The following is a 25398-nucleotide window of genomic DNA, read 5'->3' as shown; positions in this document are numbered from 1 at the left end:
CACCTGCCCCTCGGGGTCCCTCCTTGTTCCAGGGCACAGAGGTTCCACCACCCGGCCCCGTTACACCAATATATATTTTATGCACCTGTCTCGACTCTAGTATCAGGCCCTTCTCTCCTTTCCTATGGCCATCTCCCTTTGTTGTTCTCCACACCAAATTGCACAAGTTGCTTGACGTATCTCACTGACATCATCATCCAAAGCCTTCTAAGGTCCACATAGACACACATATGGTGTCTGAGTATTCAGTCTGTGTGGTCAGTTGCCATTTCTCTTGGAGTTTGCCATCATCATTTCCCTACAACATCTCTTCAAACTCCGGTGATTTTTAAAACTTGCATATATTACTTCTCAAACTTGCTGGTTAACCAATATTTGCTTTCAGCATTTTGAACTGTTATTTAAAGATTATTCACATAATGCTGAAATTATCTCTACAGTCACCAGTGGTTTCTACAGCTAGCATCTATTGCTCTTCACACCTGCTCGTTAATTCATTGTTTGCTATTTAGAGACTATTCACTGTTACGGGTCCGGGTGGTGGAACCTCTGTACTTCGGTGCAAGGAGGGACCAGAGGGGCGTAACTAAGTGCCTACTCGGACCGACCCAGGTCACATGGCAGCTTAGTTGACTCCGTGAACCAGGGAGGGACCGGGCAGGTGAACCAGATGCCACTCTGGGACCGACCTTGTGTGAGAGCGGGTGACTCCCACGGGTCAGATGGCTGGGACTGACCGGTACAGCGGATGAGCATGGCAGGAAGGCTGTCAGGTGATCTGGGTAGAAAAGCAGGCAGGCGTGGCTGATAGCCAGACAGGTGCTCCGGGTAGGCAAGCAGGCGGGTACAACGGATAGCCAGACAGGTGCTCCTGGTAGGCAAGCAGGCGGGCAAGGCAGGTAACTGGCTGGTGCTCCGGGTAGGCAGGCTGGCGGGCACGGCAGGTAACTGGCAGGTGCTCCAGGTAGGCAGACTAGTGGGCATGGCAGGTAACTGGCAGGTGCTTTGGGTAGGCAGGCTGGCGGGCACGGCAGGTAACTGGCAGGTGCTCCAGGCAGACTGGCTTGCACGGCAGGTAACTGGCAGGTGCTCTGGGTAGGAAGGCTGTTAGACAGACTGGCGGGCAGGACTGTTAGACAGACTGGCGAACAGGACTGTTAGACAGACTGGCGGGCAAAACCTACAAAAGACAAAAAATATATCTCATACCCTACCATCATTATATATAAATGTAAAGCAAAGTTGCATATGAAATATGACTCACCCCCTGGGCCGTGGGGCACTCGGAACCGGACTTCAGGGCAATGCTGGGAGTAGTAGTGGTGACCCGGTCCCGTGGCTCAGGGTGGTCAGACCAAATGCTGTGGCAGTGTATTTGTAGGTTTTGAAAGTCCGACTAAGCCACCCGTGGATTGCGGTCAGAGAGGACCGCCGCTGCAAGGCAGACCGCTGAGGCTGATGTAGATATGCAGCGCAGGGATAGGATAACTCCCCACGGGAAGAGTGTAGCCTCAGGGCTGTGTTATAGGATGCTGGGGGTGATTATGCAGGCGCAGCAGAAATCACACAGAGTCCAATAATGCAGTTCAGGGTCTTTTACTGCAGATATTATCACTGACCCACCAGGAGTACAGGGTAGGAATGGACCTGGGTGTCTGAGGGCATTCGGGCAAGTTCCACTGGTCAGGGTGAGTGGGTAGGCCTACCGTTCTCTCTCTGCCCTTGCTGACTATATCCCCCTTTAGTGGTATGATAGCCCACGTCCCTGAGCTGGCCGTGTACTACGCCTGTATGGCTTGCGACTCGGGCCTTAGGTACCTGTTGCTTCTCTGTGCTGTACCGGTCCCTCTGTGTGGCGGAGCCTCCAGGCTTCTTAGGCCAAGGGACCTGAAATCCCTTGCTGGTTGGTTATCTGCTGCCGGGCTTGCAACCCTGACAGCCTCGGACCCCAGTGTCCAGTTGTGTAGTTCTCTCTCTGCCAGGACCGGCTCTCGTCGCCTCTGTCCCTGGCTTGCTGTTCCTCCTTGCCTCCTGGACTCCTCAGCTGCGGCTGACCTGTCCCTCTCTTCTGGGAACCCTTCTGAATGCTTCAGAAGTGGGTCCTGGTCTCTCTAACCCTGCCCTCAGTTCCAGCTTTTATAGGGGCAGCCTGCTCCCGCTACTGGCCTGGGACAGGAAGTGCTGCATGCTAATGGTCCCTGACCAGAGAACCTCCCTCCTGCTCTCAGACACAGCCTTACAAGTTTGTGGCATCCAGGCCTGGGGTGACACATTCCCCCCTAGTAAAGCTTAGTACTCCGGGACTAAACAAGAAACACGAATACAGGGTATAAATTATAACATAAAAACAGGGAAAGAAATAACAAACAACACCACATATTGAGTTCTTTAGGTCACAGTGTGGTCTGTGACCGGGTGTCCATTTCACCCAATAAGGCGAAGTCTTAAACGGTGCGGGGACCTGTCCAAAGCAAACCCCAAGCATTGGCCCTAGGCGTGGCTGCAAGGTGAAGCTATCCACTTTAGACCACACGGGGCCACGCCAGACAGGTTTTTCTTCCATGGCCATCTTCGCAAGAGGCACCAAGTGCAACTATTTACAATGTAGCTCCGGTTATCCAAAGTTCATAACCTGTCAGTCCATATATCTAGAAAAACTGGAGAAAACACTATTAGTTACAGGTAACAAACATGTTAAATATATACATGGTACATTTAGAGCTTGTACTTATATCCTCCAGCGAGCTGGTGTTTGTCCCCTAGTGCTCCTGGTTGACCTCCTTAACCCACTGTCTGGTGGTGGACCAACCTGGCTTTCCCCACTATCATTGAGGGTACCGCTACTAGCGAGGTTCATAGGCAGGGCAGGCAGCTGTGCGCAGGTTCTTTGGCTTGCCGCAGGCATGGCAGGCTCACTGTCAGCAGAGGGTTGACTCTCCTGGGCTGCTGGCATGGGTTCTTCTGCCTCTGGGGCTGCTTGCTCTTCTTGTTCTTCCTGCCCTCCTGTAGGCTCCTGCTGGGTAGGCTGAAGGAAGTGTAGGACGGGTACCACTATTGCGCCATTTATCTGAGTCCAGGTCCGGGGGAACTCTCCGAGAACCGTGCTGATCATCTCTTCCTTGTCCTCTGCGGGTTCAAGGTCATCTTGATCTTCACTTGGACTCTGTAGTTGCTCGGGGCACCGTTTTAGGTGGTCTCTGGAGACGGTGCTAGTGGTTTCTCCTCCATCCTTGGTAATCACACATACCTTCGGGTTGTTGTGGTCGGACTGCAGTACTGTGTATGGGTTTCTCTCCCACTGGTCATCCAGCTTGTGAAGCCTTCTCTTCCGCTTCAGGACCTGCTCACCAGGTTCCAGGGGACCAGCAGGGGCGTGTTGGTTGAAGAGCCTCTCTTGCTTTTCTCTCGCTTGAGCCATACTCCTCTCCACACTCTCCTGTACCTTCTTGTACTGTAGCTGCCGTTCCGTATCCCAGTCCGCGTCTGGGGAGGTGTCCTCGGGTGTCAGGACTCCCATCTCCAGGTCTATCGGTGGCTTATCTGGTCTTGCTTGCATCAGGTAAGCCGGGGTGCAATTTGTAGCATTCACCGGGATATGGTTGTACAAGTCAATCAGATCTGGCAGCTTCTCCGGCCACAGGCCGCGTTCTTCCAGGGGTAACGTCTTGAGGAGATCGATGACGATATTGTTCATTTTCTCACACAGCCCGTTGGTTTGCGGGTGGTAAGGTGTGGTCCGAATCTTCCTACAGCCGTAGAGGTTGCAGAACTCCTGGAATACTTCAGCCTCAAACGCTGGACCTTGATCTGTCAAGACTTGTTCCGGATACCCATGTGGACGGCAGAAGTGTTGCTGGAAGGCTCTGGCCGCTGTTTGGGCTGTCAGGTCTTTAACAGGAACCACTACCAGGAACTGGGAGTAATGGTCCACAATTGTCAGGGCATAGACGTAGCCCGACCAGCTTGGAGCCAATTTCACATGGTCCAGAGCTACCAGCTCAAGAGGCTGCCTGGTGACGATGGGCCTCAAGGGTGTCTGCTGGCTGGAATGGTCCTTCCTTCTGAGGTGACATGGGCCACAGTCCCTGCTCCACTTCTCGATGGCCCTTCTCATGCCAACCCAGTAGAACCGCTCTCTCAGTAGGAACTCCAGTTTCTTCCACCCGAAGTGTCCCGCTCTGTCATGGTAGGCCTCCAGGACCATTGCTGCATCTCGTCTTGGGACCACTATCTGCCAGGTCAGCTCATGCGTCCGGTGATTGACAAGCCTTTTGCACAGCTTGCCCTCGTAGAGGAATAGCCTGCTTTTCTCCTTCCATATCTGCTTGGCTTCCTCTGGAGCGTCCGGGCCAGGGCTAGCGTCTTCCTGGGTTAACATGTCTTTCACCAGGCATATTGCAGGGTCGCTATCTTGCGTTTCCGCCCAGCCGTGGTTGGGTAAGGGGTTGAACATGACGGTAGTTAAGTCTTTGTCTCTTACCCCGTGAGAATACTGAGTGGCCCCATACCGGTGGAACGTAGGGAGCTCTATTTCCTCCAGCTCTTCCGAGTCGTCTTCTCCTTCAGGTAGGTGGGGCATTCTTGATAGGGCATCAGCGTTGGTTCTGCCTGCCCGGTATTTGATTGTGAAGTCATAATTGGATAGCCGGGCCATCCACCGCTGTTCTAGGGCACCTAGTCTTGCATTGTCCAGATGTGTCAACGGGTTGTTGTCCGTGTACACGGTGAACTTTGCGGAGGCCAGGTAATGCTTAAACCGTTCTGTGACGGCCCACACCACTGCCAAGAATTCTAGCTTGAAGGAGCTGTAATTCTCCGGGTTTCTTTCAGTGGGCCTCAGCTTCCGGCTGGCATACGCGATCATCCTTTCTCTGCCCTGTTGGTTCTGTGACAGTACGGCTCCCTGCCCCACATTACTGGCGTCTGTGTGGAGGATAAAAGGCTGGCCATAATCGGGGTAGGCCAGGATCTCATCCCCCGTGAGGGCCATCTTCAACTGGCGGAAGGACTCCTCTTCTGGCTTGTCCCACTTGAAGGGTGGCTTGTGACTTCTGGATTTAGATTGCCCTATCAGGAGGTCCTGCATAGGGGCTGCCATCTTAGTGAACCCGGGGATGAACCTTCGGTAGTAGGCTACCAACCCGAGGAATTGCCTCACTTCTTTGATGTTAGAGGGGCTTGGCCAGCTCTTGATGGCTGTAACTTTGTCGGGGTCGGGGGCTACTCCTTCTGCACTCACCACGAGTCCGAGGTATTGGACCTTCGGTTTTAACAGGTGGCACTTTGAAGGCTTCACTTTCAGGCCATAGCCTGCCAGGGCTTCGAACACCTTGGCCAGGTGCTTTAGATGGTCCTTGTAAGTCTTCGAATAGACGATCACGTCGTCAAGGTAAAGGAGGACCGTCTCGAAGTTTCGGTGCCCTAGACAGCATTCCATCAGCCTCTGGAAGGTCCCTGGTGCGTTGCAGAGCCCGAAGGGCATACAGTTGAACTCGCTCAATCCCATCGGGGTGGTGAAGGCGGTCTTCTCCTTGTCAGCCTCTGCCACAGGAACCTGCCAGTACCCGCTAGTAAGGTCCAAAGTAGAGAAGAAATTAGCTGGTTTTAGAGCTGCTAAAGACTCCTCTATCCTAGGTAACGGGTACGCATCTTTATGGGTGATACGATTGATTTGTCTATAGTCCACGCACATTCTCATGGTACCATCTTTTTTTTACCAAAACTAAGGGAGCTGCCCAGGGGCTACAGCTATCTCTAATGACCCCAGCTTCTTTCATTTCTCTCAGCATACCCTTGGCATTCTGATAATGTGCAGGGGGTACAGGCCTGTGTCTCTCTTTTATTGGTGGGTGGCTCCCCGTGGGAATATGGTGTTCTATCCCTCTTACTCTGCCGAAGTCTAGTGGGTGTTTACTAAAGATTCTCTCGTACTCCTGAACCACCCGGTAGACTCCTTGTTTTTGGTGCAGGGGAGTGGAGTCAGCACCCACATGGAGTTTCTGGCACCAGTCCTCCTTTTGTTTCTGGGAGCCATTACCCTCCGCCTGTGGAGATGGAGGCAACGGCTCCACGGCCCTGATAGCTTTGTGCTCAACAGCACACAGTTTGGCAAGTGTAGCGCACCTGGGTAAGTGTACCTCCCTCTCCCCAATGTTGAGAATGCGAACGGGCACCCTCCCATGACGGACATCAACCACCCCCCGGGCTGTCAAAATGGTGGGCCTGCTGTCTGAGTACATGGGTTCTACCATGGCTTGGTAGTCTCTCCCTCTTAACCCGATTGCAGTCCGACACCAGATCATCATTTCACTTTTGGGAGGCATGGCAATGGGGAACAGGTCGCTCATCCTCACGCTACCAATCTCACCACCAGACAGTTCTACCTGTTGCCGCCTCATCAGGGCTCTAATTTCTTTCTGGAGGACCCTCTGTTGGCTGGAGCTCACATTCATCGCCACCTGCTGCAAAATCATAATTACTTCTGAAAGACAGTTTTCAATCACCTTAGTACCCACAGTTATTTTAGGGTGACTCTCACGGCGATCAATGTCCACAATGATCACTCCCTGTGCCGGCAATTCAACCATATCAATCTTAATGGTCATCTCTCTGAACCCCACTTGCGGCACAGGTTGGTCATTGCTGGCGATGAGGCTTAAGTCATCATTTGGATAGCGGGCCATGTCAGCGTCACTCCAGTACCGCTTGAAAAGTACGTAGGGGATGGCAGTCACTTGAGACCCGGTGTCCAGCAGTGCACTCATGGGGATACCGTCCAGCACTACGGGTAAGACCGGGCGTCCCCCCACGTACTTATCACGCCAATTAGACGGGCCTGATGACCTTATGCCTGAGGGTTGGCCCTCTGCCCCAGGTCGGACCCATTTAAAGTACAGTACCTTGCTATGTGTCCTGGCTGACTGCAACGGCGGCAAATTGGCTGTCCATCCTCAGTGTAGCGGTCGGTGGGCCTCCCTCTGAACAGCGGAATCCTCCTCTGTCGACGCCACGGGACATCCTCCGGACTGGAAGCCAGCTTGATTGGTCTTGACGGTTCCACCTGCAACGACTATACGGTCCTGGTCAATGCAGCCACACTCTTTGTTAGCTCCTGGACCTGATGGTGCAGGGCTGCAGGCTGGGATGGATTTAGGGCCTGTGCATCAGCCCCCACAAGGTCTGCGGGGTAGGGCGCTACTCCCTGGTGGTAAGTGATGGCAGGGCACTGGGAAGCTACAGCGCCACCTGGTGCGGGTTCTCTGAGCACCCGGATGGCCCTTTCCTTGAACTGCGCAAAAGTCAAATCGGGGTTCTGTAGTACCATGAGGCGCAGCTGAGTCCTGTGGGCGCTGGACAGCAGACCTTCTATGAACTGGTCAGTCAACAGTTTATCAGTGTCCTGCACGCTACCAGGGTCAGCTTGTTTGATAGCTCTCAGGGCTTCTTGCAGGTTCAAGGCATAGTCTCTGATACTATCCTGGGCCCGCTGCTTACAGCCATAGAACCGCATTTTGATTTCTGCTGAGGTACGAGTATCAAAGGTACTCCACAGCCGGGTCAGAATATCCTTTACAGTCCTTTTCTCCTCATCTGACCATGATTTCACTTCCCGCTGGGCTGCACCGGTTAGCTGCCCCGTCAGAATGCTCAGTTTCTGTTCTTCTGTCAGGGGATAAACTTTTAATAAACTGTGCAGTCTTTCCCTAAAGTCAGTTAAGGTATGGGATTCCCCTGAGTATTGGGGCAGCCAGGCTGCTCCGGGGATGTAGGGCATAGAGAACGGCATCACCGCTGCTGCAGCCACGCTGGTTGTAGAAGGCCCCTCCGCGTCCGTCATCTTCCTCCCCCCTAGTTAAGCGTGGCCTACCTTCCGACAATCCTCTTCTGTAGGCCGCGGCTCCGCTGGTGCTGCTCCGGACGAGGACCTTGCGTCGCGTCCTGGTGACGTCAGCGTCGCCCTCTCTCCCTTCCAGGACCTTGCGCAGCGTCGGTACGTAGGGCGGGACCTCAGGTCTCGCGCGGCTTGGACGTCCACGCCCCTCTTCTTCCCGCGTGGCGTCCTGAAGATGGCGTCCGATGGCGGGAAAAAGGCTGAAGATGGCGGGAAATGACTGAAGATGGCGGGATACGACCGAAGATGGCGGGAGACGGATCCGGATGGCGGGAAACGGCTCCGGAAGGCGGGAAACCTCTTTTTAAGGTACGTGTACAGTCTTTATCAGGCGCGCAATACCCGTTTGTGGCGGGTTGGTCACAATCCTGCCGACTACGCCAAAGCTGACTCACCCCCTGGGCCGTGGGGCACTCGGAACCGGACTTCAGGGTAATGCTGGGAGTAGTAGTGGCGACCCGGTCCCGTGGCTCAGGATGGTCAGACCAAATGCTGTGGCAGTGTATTTGTAGGTTTTGAAAGTCCGAAAACGCCACCCGCGGATTGCGGTCAGAGAGGACCGCCACTGCAAGGCAGACCGCTGGGGCTGATGTAGATATGCAGCGCAGGGATAGGATAACTGCCCACGGGAAGAGTGTAGCCTCAGGGCAGTGTTATAGGATGCTGGGGGTGATTAAGCAGGCGCAGCAGAAATCACACAGAGTCCAATAATGCAGTCCATGGTCTTTTACTGCAGATATTATCACTGACCCACCAGGAGGGACCGGGCAGGTGAACCAGATGCCACTCTGGGACCGACCTTGTGTGAGAAAGGGTGACTCCCACGGGTCAGATGGCTGGGACTGACCGGTACAGCGGATGAGCATGGCAGGAAGGCTGTCAGGTGATCTGGGTAGAAAAGCAGGCAGGCGTGGCTGATAGCCAGACAGGTGCTCCGGGTAGGCAAGCAGGCGGGTACAACGGATAGCCAGACAGGTGCTCCTGGTAGGCAAGCAGGCGGGCAAGGCAGGTAACTGGCTGGTGCTCCGGGTAGGCAGGCTGGCGGGCACGGCAGGTAACTGGCAGGTGCTCCAGGTAGGCAGACTAGTGGGCATGGCAGGTAACTGGCAGGTGCTTTGGGTAGGCAGGCTGGCGGGCACGGCAGGTAACTGGCAGGTGCTCCAGGCAGACTGGCTTGCACGGCAGGTAACTGGCAGGTGCTCTGGGTAGGAAGGCTGTTAGACAGACTGGCGGGCAGGACTGTTAGACAGACTGGCGAACAGGACTGTTAGACAGACTGGCGGGTAAAACCTACAAAAGACAAAAAATATATCTCATACCCTACCATCATTATATATAAATGAAAAGCAAAGTTGCATATGAAATATGACTCACCCCCTGGGCCGTGGGGCACTCGGAACCGGACTTCAGGGCAATGCTGGGAGTAGTAGTGGTGACCCGGTCCCGTGGCTCAGGGTGGTCAGACCAAATGCTGTGGCAGTGTATTTGTAGGTTTTGAAAGTCCGACTAAGCCACCCATGGATTGCGGTCAGAGAGGACCGCCGCTGCAAGGCAGACCGCTGAGGCTGATGTAGATATGCAGCGCAGGGATAGGATAACTCCCCACGGGAAGAGTGTAGCCTCAGGGCAGTGTTATAGGATGCTGGGGGTGATTATGCAGGCGCAGCAGAAATCACACAGAGTCCAATAATGCAGTCCAGGGTCTTTTACTGCAGATATTATCACTGACCCACCAGGAGTACAGGGTAGGAATGGACCTGGGTTTCTGAGGGCATTCGGGCAAGCTCCACTGGTCAGGGTGAGTGGGTAGGCCTACCGTTCTCTCTCTCTGCCCTTGCTGACTATTTCCCCCTTTAGTGGTATGATAGCCCACATCCCTGAGCTGGCCGTGTACTATGCCTGTATGGCTTGCGACTCGGGCCTTAGGTACCTGTTGCTTCTCTGTGCTGTACCGGTCCCTCTGTGTGGCGGAGCCCCCAGGCTTCTTAGTCCAAGGGACCTGAAATCCCTTGCTGGTTGGTTATCTGCTGCCGGGCTTGCAACCCTGACAGCCTCGGACCCCAGTGTCCGGTTGTGTAGTTCTCTCTCTGCCAGGACCGGCTCTCGTCACCTCTGTCCCTGGCTTGCTGTTCCTCCTTGCCTCCTGGACTCCTCAGCTGCGGCTGACCTGTCCCTCTCTTCTGGGAACCCTTCTGGATGCTTCAGAAGTGGGTCCTGGTCTCTCTAACTCTGCCATCAGTTCCAGCTTTTATAGGGGCAGCCTGCTCCCTCTACTGGCCTGGGACAGGAGGTGCTGCATGCTAATGGTCCCTGACCAGAGAACCTCCCTCCTGCTCTCAGACACAGCCTTACAAGTTTGTGGCATCCAGGCCTGGGGTAACACAAATATAGGGTACTTAGTGAACTATTTTTGATCAAAAAAAGTATACAAGCCGTCCCACCAGCGACAAGGTGACCCTAAATTGGGATGGTCCTATACTGTCTATATTAAAAAACTTACTGTATATCAAAGTTGAAGTAATGCATATAAAAGGGTAGACAAATAGAACCGGGTCCCAATATCAGACCACCTAAGCCCGTGGTAAGCTACATATATACTAACCAGCTCAACAAGGGGCATGCCACACCCCTAATTTGCACAGAATGCAAACAAGACAAAAAAACAAGCAATGTGAACTGAGGTCTAAGATGGTACACATGCAAGAAATAGGAGCATGTTCACACTAGCAAAAAGATGCAAAACCTACAAAAGACAAAAAATATATCTCATACCCTACCATCATTATATATAAATGTAAAGCAAAGTTGCATATGAAATATAGGGTACTTAGTGAACTATTTTTGATCAAAAAAAGTATACAAGCCGTCCCACCAGCGACAAGGTGACCCTAAATTGGGACGGTCCTACACTGTCTATATTAAAAACCTTACTGTATATCAAAGTTGAAGTAATGCATATAAAAGGGTAGACAAATAGAACCGGGTCCCAATATCAGACCACCTAAGCCCGTGGTAAGCTACATATATACTAACCAGCTCAACAAGGGGCATGCCACACCCCTAATTTGCACAGAATGCAAACAAGACAAAAAAACAAGCAATGTGAACTGAGGTCTAAGATGGTACACATGCAAGAAATAGGAGCATGTTCACACTAGCAAAAAGATGCAAAACCTACAAGAGACAAAAAATATATCTCATACCCTACCATCATTATATATAAATGTAAAGCAAAGTTGCATATGAAATATAGGGTACTTAGTGAACTATTTCTGATCAAAAAAAGTATACAAGCCGTCCCACCAGCGACAAGGTGACCCTAAATTGGGACGGTCCTACACTGTCTATATTAAAAACCTTACTGTATATCAAAGTTGAAGTAATGCATATAAAAGGGTAGACAAATAGAACCGGGTCCCAATATCAGACCACCTAAGCCCGTGGTAAGCTACATAGGCTGGCGGGCACGGCAGGTTACTGGCAGGTGCTCCAGGCAGACTGGCGGGCACGGCAGGTAACTGGCAGGTGCTCTGGGTAGGAAGGCTGTTAGACAGACTGACGGGCAGCACTGTTAGACTGACTGGCGGGCAAGGCTGACAGGCAGCGGGACCTGAGGGATGAAGAAAGTGTTAGCACACAAAACAACAATCTTGCACAGGCACCTCCATTTTGGAAGAGGTGCCTTATAAAGGGGAAGTCCTCTGGCCATTGGCTGGGGACTCTTCAGGACGGCGCGCGGCCCCTTTAAGAGGGAGAGAGTGCGCCCTAAGCATAGTGCCCGGGAAGCTGCGCGCGGTGCGCGCCAGAGCAGCAGCAGGAGGGGAGCAGGAAGACGCTGGACCGGGATTGCGGCGGTGAGGGGAACGGGGTCTCTGCCCGGCAGGAGGCAGAGACGCCGATGCTACATTCACATTTAGCTGCAATCATCTCTGCATTCTCCTGTGACTTCTAGTCTGTCCTACTCTGCTTGCTTGCTTGTCGTCCAGCATAGCCTGTTGTCCTGGTCCTTGCCGCTGGGCCATCATCCTCGATACCTACACAAGTATTAAGAATAAGGGAGCATGACCTTAATTAAAAAATAAACGAATAAAACAAAATAAATTAAACACAATTCCAAAATGATGGTCTACATAAATGAAGTGACACCTTAACAAATACGATAATAAGCGCATGCATAATATAAAAAGACATAATAGAATGTTCTCATAATGAACAAGGCAAAAAATACAAATATCATGTCATGTTACCCGTTATAGTATGCGCACGCATGATAACAAGCTTCAAAGCTTATGTCTACACCTTTTCTGTATATATGGAATAAATGAATCTATTTAACACAAATTGAAAGATATGTAAATTCATGGATGGATTGCGAACTTGCGGATTTTGGCCAAAATATTGACCAATACCTCATATGTTATGAATATGTATCTTCTGCACTTTTTTATTACAGGGTGCAGCCAGGCCCATCAGTGTTGGCATTGCAAACTGGGGTGTCTGTTCTCATGGGCTGCACTAAGATAGTACTGGGCAGCCCGCTTAATCGAATAGTATGGGCATCACTAATAGGCTATAAGCCAGATGCTGTGCACTACCCATGTGTGAACAGCGCCCTATACAAGCCATTTTTGTGTGCAATTTTAACGCTAAGCAATCACCCCCTCCATGAACTGGGTAGGTTGTGAGTGATGTCAGTATTTTGCACCTGTGTTGCCGGCATCTTTGTTGTATGGGCTTGCTGCATCCTGAGTGCATTAGTTCTTAGATCTGGGCAGGTAAACACTGTTGCCCCTTTTTTAGGTGTGTTTTTTTGTATATATGGAATAAATGAATTTTTTTATTTATTTAACACAAATTGAAGGATATGTAATTTCATGGATGGAGCAAATGCATACCGTAAGAATATATGGTATAATTGTATTGCACAAACACAACATCAATGTAATTCTATCCAAACTCACATGATGTAATATCCAAAGAGATATGAAAGGGAAGTTTAATAAATAAATGTACTAAAGTGATGTAAATCTATTAGATAAGAGAGAGAATTTTATAAACTAGAACCACAGTAATTATGTGATATAGTGTATAAAAAAAATATAAAAAGGGAAGAAATTAAAGGGGTTGTCCACTACTATGGATAATGCCCCCAATGTATTTTTATAGTGGAAATAAGATTATTTCTAATTACTTTGTCCTGTCCTTCTTTCCTGTGAGCAGCGCTATCGCCGGCCGCTCACAGGCATCATGTGACCCCCGGCTGCAGCCGGCTCTGACATCCGCTGATGTCACGTCAATTTCTGGCTGCAGCCGGTCATGACTCAGTGCTGCGCTCCCCGTGATGGATGCTGGGCTGTGGGTGGGGTTACCCCGCGCGTCACAGCTCATCATACACCGCGCACTTTCCAAATGAATGCAGGAGAGGGAAAACGCACGCTGGATGCTAACCCCACCCACAGCCCAGAATCCACCGAGGGAAGCGTGTCACTGATGTCATGCCTCACTTGACGTGACATCAGCGGAAGCAAAAGGCGGCTGCAGCCAGGGGTCACGTGATGCCTGTGAGCGGCCAGCGATAGCACAGCTCACAGGCAAGAAGGACAGCAGAAGGTAATTAGAAATAATCTTATTTCCACCATAAAAATGGGCATTTTAAATATTACCAAATAGTAGTTGGCAACTTCTTTAATGACACACACGGAAGAAGCATGGCAGTATAACCCATATAGGTTATTCAATATGTGTGATACAAGTGCAAATGTATGTCACACCATGTGTGTTACATGAATGAAAATGTATATAAAGAAGGGGCAAAGGAGTGAACAATACCCATAGATGGAATATGGACATACAGTTGTGCTCAAAAGTTTACATATCCCGGCAGAATTTTTCCTTTCTTGGCCTTGTATCAGAGAATATGAATGATAACAAAAAAACTTTTTCTCCACTCATGGTTATTGGTTGTGTGAAGCCATTTATTGTCAAACTACTGTGTTTTCTCTTTTTAAATCTTAATGACAACCAAAAACATCCAAATGACCCCGATACAGGGGCAAAGGTGTGAATAATATACGTGGACAGAACATGGCAGCATAACAAACCAAATACAACCTATCTATATGTTACACGCACGCCGCCTAAGTTTAGATAGGGGCGAGATCGGTTACATGAATTCGTTGGAATCCTGGGGGAACCATTACTCAGGGCGACCATAGGCTGCAGTTTCTCTCAGGCACACGATAGATTCACTTGCTGACCAGACACATGTGACAAGAGTCTTCATAAACGGTAGAACAGTAACATTTAATGAGGCATGGCCAGTGCAATGCTAATGTTTCTTTGAGCAACAGGCTCCAGTAATAACAGTACAGTCTCCTTTGCAGCACAGCAGTACACAGTCTATTATCCGGTAGCACAGTACAGCACAGTTTTAATGCATACACAACCACAGGCTTTTCCTTCACAAGGACTCAATAGTACACAGCATTCTTTATCCTGCATGGAGATGGAGGGGGGGAAGGGTGTGATGAGGGAGATGATCTCTGTGACAATCTTCCTTCCAGTCCTTATCTTCCTGGCCAATAATACTCCACACTGTTAGCTCAGGGAGTCTAACTGACCTTTGTTTAGCTTCCCTCCTTACCTGAACTCTGTTCCTTGACTAATGTGAGATACAGATCATAAGCCACCTTTCTTTTTAGCTGTGGCCAGACAGTAAACAACTTCCCCACAATCCCCCTGGGCCTCTGCTAAAACCCTCCTCTTCTCCTGTGACTGTGTTAACCCCTCTAGTTGCTGGATGCTTCTGGAACACAACACTCCCTGTCTCCTGTGCTTGTGTTAGTTATAATAGTTGCTGAATGCAATTAAAGCTACAGCACTACTTCTGCATGTCACACATATGGCACTGATAAGTAATTAATAGAGAAAACTCCTACTGGTAATTTGTTGAGGCAGCACGATGGCTCAGTGGTTAGCACTATAGTCTTCCTAGTGCTGGGGTCCTGGGGTCAAATCCCACCAAGGCCAACATCTACAATGAGTTTGTATATTCTCTCCATGTTTGCGTGAGCTTCCTTGCACACTCCATAGACATACTGATAGGGAATGTTGCTTGTGAGCCCCAATTCTACTCTATGAAATCAGTTCATATTAGATGATGGCAAAAAAAGTTGATGAGAAGCTTCAATAAAGGAAATTGAAAATGCGACATGCTAAGGTTGCTAATTTATAAAAGAAAACCGTGATTATACCAGTTAGTGTATTACAATCTGCAAAAAACACATACATAGTAAAAATCACAAGTAGTCATACAGTACAGACCAAAAGTTTGGACACACCTTCTCATTTAAAGATTTTCTGTATTTTCATGACTATGAAAATTGTACATTCACGCTGAAGGCATCAAAACTATGAATTAAAACATGTGGAATTATATACTTAATAAAAAAGTGTGAAACAACTGAAAATATGTCTTATATTCTAGGATCTTCAAAGTAGCCACCTTTTGCTTTGATGACTGCTTTGCACACTCTTGGCATTCTCTTGATGAGCTTCAAGAGGTAGTCACCGGAAATGGTCTTCCAACAATCTTGAAGGAGTTCCCAGAGATGCTTAGCACTTGTTGGCCCTTTTGCCTTCACTCTGCGGTCCAGCTCACCCCAAACCGTTTCGATTGGGTTCAGGTCTGGTGACTGTGGAAGCCAGGTCATCTGGCGTAGCACCCCATCACTCTCTCTCTTGGTCAAATAGCCCTTACACAGCCTGGAGCTGTGTTTGAGGTCATTTTTCTGTTGAATAATAAATGATGGTTCAACTAAACGCAAACCGGATGGAATAGCATGCCGCTGCAAGATGCTGTGGTAGCCATGCTGGTTCAGTATGCCTTCAATTTTGAATAAATCCCCAACAGTGTCACCAGCACAGCACCCCCATACCATCACACCTCCTCCTCCATGCTTCACGGTGGGAACAAGGCATGTAGAGTCCATCCGTTCACCTTTTCTGCGTCGCACAAAGACACGGTGGTTGGAACCAAAGATCTCAAATTTGGACTCATGAGACCAAAGCACAGATTTCCACTGGTCTAATGTCCATTCCTTGTGTTCTTTAGCCCAAACAAGTCTCTCTGCTTGTTGCCTGTCCTTAGCAGTGGTTTCCTAGCAGCTATTTTACCATGAAGGCCTGCTGCACAAAGTCTCCTCTTAACAGTTGTTGTAGAGATGTGTCTGCTGCTAGAACTCTGTGTGGCATTGACCTGGTCTCTAATCTGAGCTGCTGTTAACCTGCGATTTCTGAGGCTGGTGTGTATCCACCAGACTTCTGCACAACACAACTGATGGTCCCAACCACATTTATAAGGCAAGAAATCCCACTTATTAAACCTGACAGGGCACACCTGTGAAGTGAAAACCATTTCCGGTGACTACCTCTTGAAGCTCATCAAGAGAATGCCAAGAGTGTGCAAAGCAGTCATCAAAGCAAAAGGTGGCTACTTTGAAGAACCTAGAATATAAGACATATTTTCAGTTGTTTCACACTTTTTTGTTAAGTATATAATTCCACATGTGTTAATTCATAATTTTGATGCCTTCAGTGTGAATGTACAATTTTCATAGTCATGAAAATACAGAAAAATCTTTAAATGAAAAGGTGTGTCCAAACTTTTGGTCTGTACTGTATATGACAAGACAACCGAAGACTGTAATAATGTTGTAGGGTAGCAATAAGTAGCATAACCAAATGTATATCTGTTAGCAGAGGATTAATCCGCGTGACATCCAGAGTTTAGAACACAGAATGTAGGTTTATTCATATCCAGCATAGGCACAGCATGGAGTCTGGTGTTACTGCAGCATGAGGAAATCAAAACATATAACAACAATACAGGAAGAGAAGGAGGGGGCATCCTGTCTGTGTGAGTTTTTTTTTTTTAAACTAAACTTTGTTAACAACCTCACAATATGCACAACATATGAAACAGCACAGTAGTTGTTGCAATACACATACAGATTAATATGTATTATTCCAACACCCTCACTCAACAACTACTTATCCTCTTAGTCCCATTGTGGTTCTCAATTCTTGGAACCTAGCTCGTGGCAATTGCTTTGTCATAATGTCAGCTACCATCTTATCAGTTTCACAATAGACAAACTGAATTATGCCACGATCTATCAAATCACGTAGATGATGATGTCTGACGTCAATGTGCTTGGTTCTAGCACTGATCTTTCCACTGCATGCAAGTTTAATGCATCCTTGGTTGTTCTCATAAATCACCGTCGGCTGAGTTGTCGGTTTGCCAAGATCGTCCATCAATTGTCTTAGCCAAACAACCTCCTGGCTTGCATAGGCTGCGGACACATACTCCGCTTCTGTAGATGACAAGGCAACAGACACTTGTTTCCTACTAGACCAGGAGATTGAACTTTCTCCAACTTTAAACAAGTATCCACTTGTGGATTTACGATCACGCGAATCACCAGCCCAATCCGCATCTACATAGCCGATAAGTTCTAGATCTCCTGCTGCAGATAGTTTTAAATTTACATCTTGCGTTTCTTTCAAATATCGGAAAAGTCTCTTAACAGCATTCCAGTCTCTTTGGCGCGGTTTTTCCACATATCTGCAAAGGATTCCAACTGTTGTTGTGATATCCGGTCGAGTCATAGTTGATATGTATAGAAGTGCCCCCACTGCCTGACGATATTTCTCATTGTTAGGCAACAGGTCATCTTCTCCTTCCAGCTTCAGGTAGGATGGTTCCATTGGGGTTGATATACCTTTGGCCTCTGACATTTTAAACTGATTCAGAATCAAATTAATTTTTGCACTTTGGTTTAGAAGAAAACTTCCATCTTCCTCTCTCTGGATTTGGATTCCTAGATAATATGTCACACTTCCAAGGTCTTTTGTTTCAAAGTGCTGATTCAGAATTTCAGTCATTTTTCCAATTTCTGCGTCGTCTTGATGAACAACAATCACGTCATCCACATATAAGAGAATATACATCCACTTCCCATCTGTATATTTCGTATATAAGCACGGATCTGATTGACCTCTTTTAAATCCTTCTTCCAACAAGACTTTATTCATCTTGGTGTTCCATGCTCTTGCTGATTGCTTAAGACCATAGAGAGATTTTTGTAGTTTGCAAACAAGATTCTCTTCACCTCTTTTTACATAACCTTCAGGTTGAGTCATGTATAAGTCCTCCTCAATGTCACCATTTAGAAAGGCAGTTTTTATATCCAAATGCCTGACATACATCTTTTGTACAGCAGCTACATCTAACAAAGCTCTGAACGTGGTCTGTTTAGCGACTGGAGCAAATGTAGCATCGTAATCTTCGCCATACTTTTGAGAATATCCTTTTGCGACCAACCTTGCTTTGAATCTGTGGACTTTACCTTCAGAGTCATATTTGGTTTTGAAGACCCACTTGCACTTGATTGCCTTTTTGCCCTTTGGTAGCTTGGTGAGTTTCCAAGTTTGGAGTTGATGAAGCGATTTGATTTCCTCATTAGCGGCATCGATCCACTTTGTTCTTTCATGGACAGGTAGTGCTTGCATTTCATCCCATGACTGCGGCTCTGACTCAGGTAGTGTCTTGACAATGTAGGATAGACGTTTAGCTGGTATACCTTTGTTTGATCTTGACGATCTCCTGATTTCAGATTCACCTGATTTTTCTGTTGTTCCTTCATTAGTTGAAGAATCCAGCCAGACCTCTACATCCTCCTTGTTGCTGTCTAGTAATTGTGACTTCAGCTGGACTACTGGCGTGATGTCACAAAACTTGGGTGATACAAAGTTCTCATCAATCACTACATCTCTACTTATTGTGATCTTGTTTGTTTCTGGGTGTAGAATCCTATAACCTTTCTGGGTTTCGCTGTAGCCTACCAGGATACCTTCCTTAGCGTGAGATTCCCACTTAGTTCGCTTTTCTTTGGGAACATGTACAAATGCTTTACTTCCGAATATTCTTGTGAGATGTAGTTTTGGCTTTCTGCTATTCCATTGCTCAAATGGAGTTTTCTCTCTAGCTTTACCTGGTAGTCTGTTCTGAAGATAGCAAGCTGTCATGATTGCTTCTCCCCAATATGCTGTGGGCAGATTTGCATCAAATAACATGCTTCTTCCACTTTCACATAGTGTTCGGTTCCTTCTTTCCACGACACCATTTTGCTCTGGGTTGTATGGTACAGTGGTCTGAAATAGGATTACATTTTTCTTTAAAATGCTCTGTGTCTCATTACTTGTATATTCAGTCCCATTATCTGCACGTAGAATCTTTGGCATTCTTCCAAATTTATTATATACTTCAGCTAGGTATATTTCAAGTTTCTCTGGAACTTCCTTCTTGCTGTGAAGCAGGTGGACAACTGTATATCTTGAATGATCATCAATAAATCTGAGAAAATATTTCTTCTTCCCTGGAGTCAGAGTGCTCATTGGACCACAGACATCTGTGTGTATTAAATCTAGTGGCTGTGCTGTTATTGTACTAATTCTCTTAGGAAAAGCTTTCCTAGACATTTTCCCTTTGATGCAGCTAGTACACTTCATTGTCTGGTTACATAGATCAATTGTAATATCCTCAGCTAGTTGCTTTTGGACTAACTTTCTTATTGCTTCTGGGTCTCTGTGTGCCAGACGCCTATGCCACACATGAATACAGTTTTTATGCTCTTCTTGTTGCGCTGTATACACACACTCTTTGCATTTCAGCTGATAAAGTTCATCTGTGATGTTTCCCTCTGCTAGTGTGTGACCTTCCTTTAAGATGATGCAGCTATCATGCTTAAATGTAACTTCATTTCCTTGTTTTGTGAGTTTCTTCACAGATAGTAGATTACTTTCAAGACTAGGCACATACAGCACATCCTTTACTGGGATCTTCCTGCTTTGTTTTGGTGAGATTTGACAATCAATATAACCATCTCCTATGCCTTCTGAAGTCATGTACTGACCATTAGCCATAATCACTTTCTCTGATTTACTTTGGTCAAGCTTAGAAAAGAAGTCTCTGTTATTAGTTATGTGACTAGTTGCTCGAGAGTCTATACACCATGCATGCTTTGATGTATTTGCACTGACAGTAAATGCAGTTTCAGTATTCACAGAATCATTTTCTCCAGATACAGCACTTTTAACCCTTTGATGACTGCTTTGCTTTTTCAGCTGATTCATTCTAGCTTTCCAGACTCTGCAGTCAGCTTTCAAATGTCCTGATTTCTTGCAAACAAAACATTCACGTGTTTCTTTTATGTGCTTCCTGTTATCAGTTAGGTTTTGTGTCTGTAAAGCAGATTCTGTGTTGCATTTCCTACTGTTTACACCTTCTGCCTTTCGCTTATATTCATCTATGAGCTTCCCCCTGACATACTCCAGTGTAAGCTCATCATCTGGACGCGCATCTAGTGCGGTTACAAGCGTATCATAGCTCTCTGGAAGGCCACTAAGCAGTAATGCGGCCACATGAAAGTCCTTTAGATCTTCCCCAATGCCTCTCAGGCATTCTACAACTTCCAGAACACTTCTTATGTAATCCTGCATATCCTGACCTTTCTGTAGCTTAGACTGGTACAGGTTTCTCATGAGATAGAGCTTATTGCTTAAATTTATCCTCTCATGTACCTTTTGCAACTGCTCCCACATTTCCTTTGCAGTATTACATTTACACACATGCACAATCTGGTCATCATCTATACTGAGTGATATGGTACTTTGTGCTTTCTGATCCATCTCTGTCCACTCCTGTGGCACTGGGTCAGGTTTAGGCTCCTGTGTGTTTTTCAACGTACCTTCTCTTATCAGCAGCATTTTCACTTTGAATTTCCAGGATTGATAATTCTGGTTAGTGAGACTTGGCACTGTAAATTTCATGGAGCTGCTGGTGGTGGCCATCTTTGCTTCTTCTCAGTTTGCTGTCTTTCTTTCTTTTCTTTCCTCTGTGTTCTGGGGATCTGTGACTCTGGGACTCTGGTACATCTGGGCCCATAACCTGTTAGCAGAGGATTAATCCGCGTGACATCCAGAGTTTAGAACACAGAATGTAGGTTTATTTATATCCAACATAGGCACAGCATGGAGTCTGGTGTTACTGCAGCATGAGGAAATCAAAACATATAACAACAATACAGGAAGAGAAGGAGGGGGCATCCTGTCTGTGTGAGTTTTTTTTTTTTTAACTAAACTTTGTTAACAACCTCACAATATGCACAACATATGAAACAGCACAGTAGTTGTTGCAATACACATACAGATTAATATGTATTATTCCAACAATATCCCAAGAAGAATATATTGCATGGTAGTCGGTTATAAGACTGCCAAATGGGTAAACTTATGTGGCAAGTATATTGCAAAAGTAATTATAAGTACTTAATCTTATAGAGAAGACAAATTAAAATGAGCTCTTCAGATCATTTCTGTACCTAATTTTGTGTCCATTGTGAAAAGCTAACCTGTCCAGATGTGCCAATGTTTCAACACCTATTGAAATCTAATACACAACAAATTACTGCAGCTCTGAATATTAAAGGAGGTCCAACATAATAATTATTGAAGGATGTCTTTGCTAAAACATATTTTACATATAGTACATAGTAGCTCAGGGCCCATGGGCTTTAAGAGGGTTGGCCGTTTTATGTTTAATATAACAAATGTGTTGGTGTCAAGATTTTGTGGCACTTGCTAATGTATAAGTATTACAGATTCTCCTCCTGTTAGTGTAGCTTTCTTCACATACTGCACAGCTATGCCATCCACAAAATGATGGAGGACCGTGTCACCACATCAGTTTATCAACCTCCTGCAATTGTAAAATGTCTTTGCCATGTGCAGTATTTTTCAATTGGATGAGGCTGATGGACTAGTTTGGCCACATGCTTCTCCTCCAGCAGCTATTTTGTGAACACGGGAGATGTGTACAGGAGAACATGTAATACTTACATGTTACTAAATGCCACAAAATCAAGTGTGTAACACAAATGATAAAATAAAATGGCCAACCCCCTATAAATTATACCTCTACTCTGAGTAGGGGTAAGAGTTTATGTAAGAATTTCATTTCTGAACTTAGAAAGGAATAAGTCCAGCACTATAAGTCCATATAAAATCCATTCTTCATTTACTTCATAACTTCAAATGGTATAAAATCCATTAAATCACAGTGTAGACATTAAAAACATATGCGTTTCGACGCAAAGCAGTGCGTCTTAATCATTGATTGAGGTCAATGATTAAGACGCACTGCTTTGCGTCGAAACGCGTATGTTTTTAATGTCAGGACTGTGACTTAATGGATTTTATACCATTTGAAGCCATGAAATAAATGAAGAATGGATTTTATTTGGACTTATAGCGCTGGACTTATTACTTTCTAAGTTCTGAAAACTTGCCGCACAGCAGGATCCATGCGCTCCAGGAGGTGGTGAGCAGACATTAACTTTTTTGTATGTTTTTCAACTTTCATCTCTGCTCTCCTTATTTAACCATGTTAATTTTTTTTTACCTTCTTTAGATAGCAGTATTTTGCGACCTTGGCCTTGGGGTGCTCGATAACGCTTGGCAAGGCTACAATGCTACCTTACTCGCTTATGGCCAGACAGGTTCGGGAAAGAGTTATTCTATGATTGGATATGGAGCAAATCGTGGCATAATTCCAGTTGTCTGTGAAGAGTTGTTCCAAGTTCTTGAAAATAAAAATGATGATGCCAAAAGTTTTCAGGTCAGTATAGGTTACATAGGCTCAGGATGCAAAGAAAGTTGTCAACTTTATACCTGAATAAACTTACATTTTTGGTTATCTGAAAAACAATTACGGTACATTAGCTATCTTGTTCATGGTCAAGGCACGCCAAAACCCCAGTAAGCCACTAGTATTGAAAATTATTTAACTTTGTATGATTCCCCATGTTAATAGTAAACTTAAGTAGCCAAAACTGTGGATCTCATTTTTATAAATTAGCTTTTAGAATGGTTTATGTGGGGTTACCCAACAACATAACAAGTTAAAAATGTAAATATTTAAAACCTACCAATATACAGGACCTTATAGAATCTGGACTAATATCCTGATTTCAGACCCCTCCAGAAACACTCCCTTTCTCTGAGTTGATGATGTGCTTAAAAAGGACTAGATGTCTGGTTCAGTTTAGTAGCTAAAAGAGACCCCTTTTGTGGTTTTCTGCAACAACTGTGAGATAAGGGGTTGGCTTAGTTAATGAACTGAGAGAGTCAACCAGTCTCTATCATATTGCCAACAAATGGAGGGGTAGAAAACATTGGTGGATTTTAAGAGAAGGGTCTTAAATTAGCATATTAAGGTAGACCTGTTACATACTTCTTATGGTAGGGCATTCCACACTCTGACTACTGTAAGCGTAGAAAAAAACCTTTTCATATTTAGATGTGTAAATTTACTAATGAATGTCCCCTCGTTCTTTGCAATATCCTTGGAGGAAATAATAAATCACATGATAGTTCTTTGTATTGACAAGACATGTATTAAAAAAAAAAAAAACAGGCCTGATATTTTTTAACCATCTCTATATGTATTAAATAGTAGTGTAAGAGTAGGGGCGCTGGTAAGTATACCACTCAGAACTGCAGCGGATAAGGCAGCTACCACGGGCTGCGGCAAATAGGTGCTGAATAGTGATGAGCGAGTATGTTCTGTTAACCCTTTCGCCGAGTATGCTCGGGCCGAGCTCCGAGTATTTACAGCTGCTCAGTGATCAGGTTGAATCGCTCCCGTGTGTATGATTTACGACTGTTTGACAGCTTTATTACATGTGAGGAATGTGTAAGAAATAGACATTCCTCACATGTAATAAAACTGTCAAACAGTCGCAAATCATGCACACGGGAGCGATTCAACCATATCACTGAGCAGCTATAAATACTCGGAGCTCGGCCCGAGCATACTTGCCGAAAGGGTTAATAGAACATACTCGCTCAACACTAGTGCTGAAATAAAATAAAGTATCTGGGCTGTACTGAGTGGGCTCAAAGGAAATCAAAACAAATCTATTTGTTTAGATTTCCTTTGAACCCACACAGTACAGCGCAGATACTTTATTTTATCTCTATATGTAAATACAGTGATAATATAGTGAAATGCAGTGTACATTCCAGAACAAACCACTATCATCTGAATGTTATAGCAGAACTTATGCTGATCGTTATAATTCTACTAATAGTACAGTTCTACTACTTACCTGAACTGTTACTCAAGGAGGAGAGCCCACCCTGCCAGACACTAGGAAGTATGAACCCTGTAAGGAAATTGCATAGCTCTGAGCTGCTCAAGAGACAACTTGAGAATACCTCTTTAATAAGAATACCCTAGTTTTTATCCTGCTCTATTATCATTCATGAGCATTATTCATTTTATACAATTAAATAAATGTATACAATACAACTAATATGCCCAGTTTTTCAATTTACCACCATTTTGAAATGATGTGTTTGCTCTCAGTGAATAAGAACACTTGCTTAAATTCAGAGGTAGCGAATTCATACATGTGTGATGCCCAGCTGTGCTTGGTATCACAGATCCTAGAAGGGTGTATTGAACGATTCCTCCACAAGAGGCCCCCATAACCATACACACATCTCCAACTCAATCCACCAGAGGGAGCCCGTTAGGGAGATATATAAGGGAAGGTGGAGCCAGGCAGCAGTTAGTCTAGACGGAGTTGACAGAATGCAAACCTGTTGAGAGAGTTCCTGCAGTGTAAAAGCCTGAGAGAGGTCAGTCTGCAGTGGAGCACGTTCTAGACTCAGTTGTAGCTCAGAGAAGTGAGCTTAGGTGTGCTGGCGCCATAAGATCTGTGAAGTGCGGCACGCTGCCGTTAGTGTGAGTAGCCTATTGAGGGTCCGAGTAGGCCGAAGGCAAAAGAGTAGAGAGTTAGCTCATAGGGGGCAGAGGAGCTTAATTAGCTCACCCCGAAGAAGAAGTAGTCACCGGACACCGGGTCCGAAGCTTGCCGGGATCTCCACGACCCAGTAAGATAAACCGGAATCCCTGGAGAACTATAGGTCCCAGGATCGCTAAAGTGCTGATACGTACCAGAGCCAGGAGACACATAGGCCCTGTAGTCCGGGAGCGTGTAATCCAAGAAGAGGCCCTACCACAAGGTCAGCCAGCGCAGGACAGAGACAAAGTTAGGCCTAGCTCCAGGCAGGTCAGAAACTTACTATGCAGAAGCCAGAACCAGGAGGCCCAAAACCTGCTCATTGGGGAGGATCTGGACATACACCCTTCACCCTACAGTGCTCCGGGGAGTGCCTGAAATTTCACCAGTAAAAAGTATTGAAGTAACTATCGTGTCCGTCCCTGTTCTTGCTCTGGCCCGGCGGAGTCTCTTTGTCTGGCATCCCCGTTCCTACTCTGCCCTGAGGCCCAGCTCCACCTGTGGGGAGCTATACCATCCAGCTGCCTTATCACCAGCCTCAGTGGACTGCGCAGCGCTGGTGATTCTCACCAGAAG

Source organism: Phyllobates terribilis, unplaced genomic scaffold (assembly GCF_046119375.1).
Source record: "Phyllobates terribilis strain yellow unplaced genomic scaffold, ASM4611937v1 Scaffold_260__1_contigs__length_2691941, whole genome shotgun sequence".
Classification (NCBI taxonomy): Eukaryota; Metazoa; Chordata; class Amphibia; order Anura; family Dendrobatidae; genus Phyllobates; species Phyllobates terribilis.
This window is presented reverse-complemented; position numbering follows the sequence as displayed.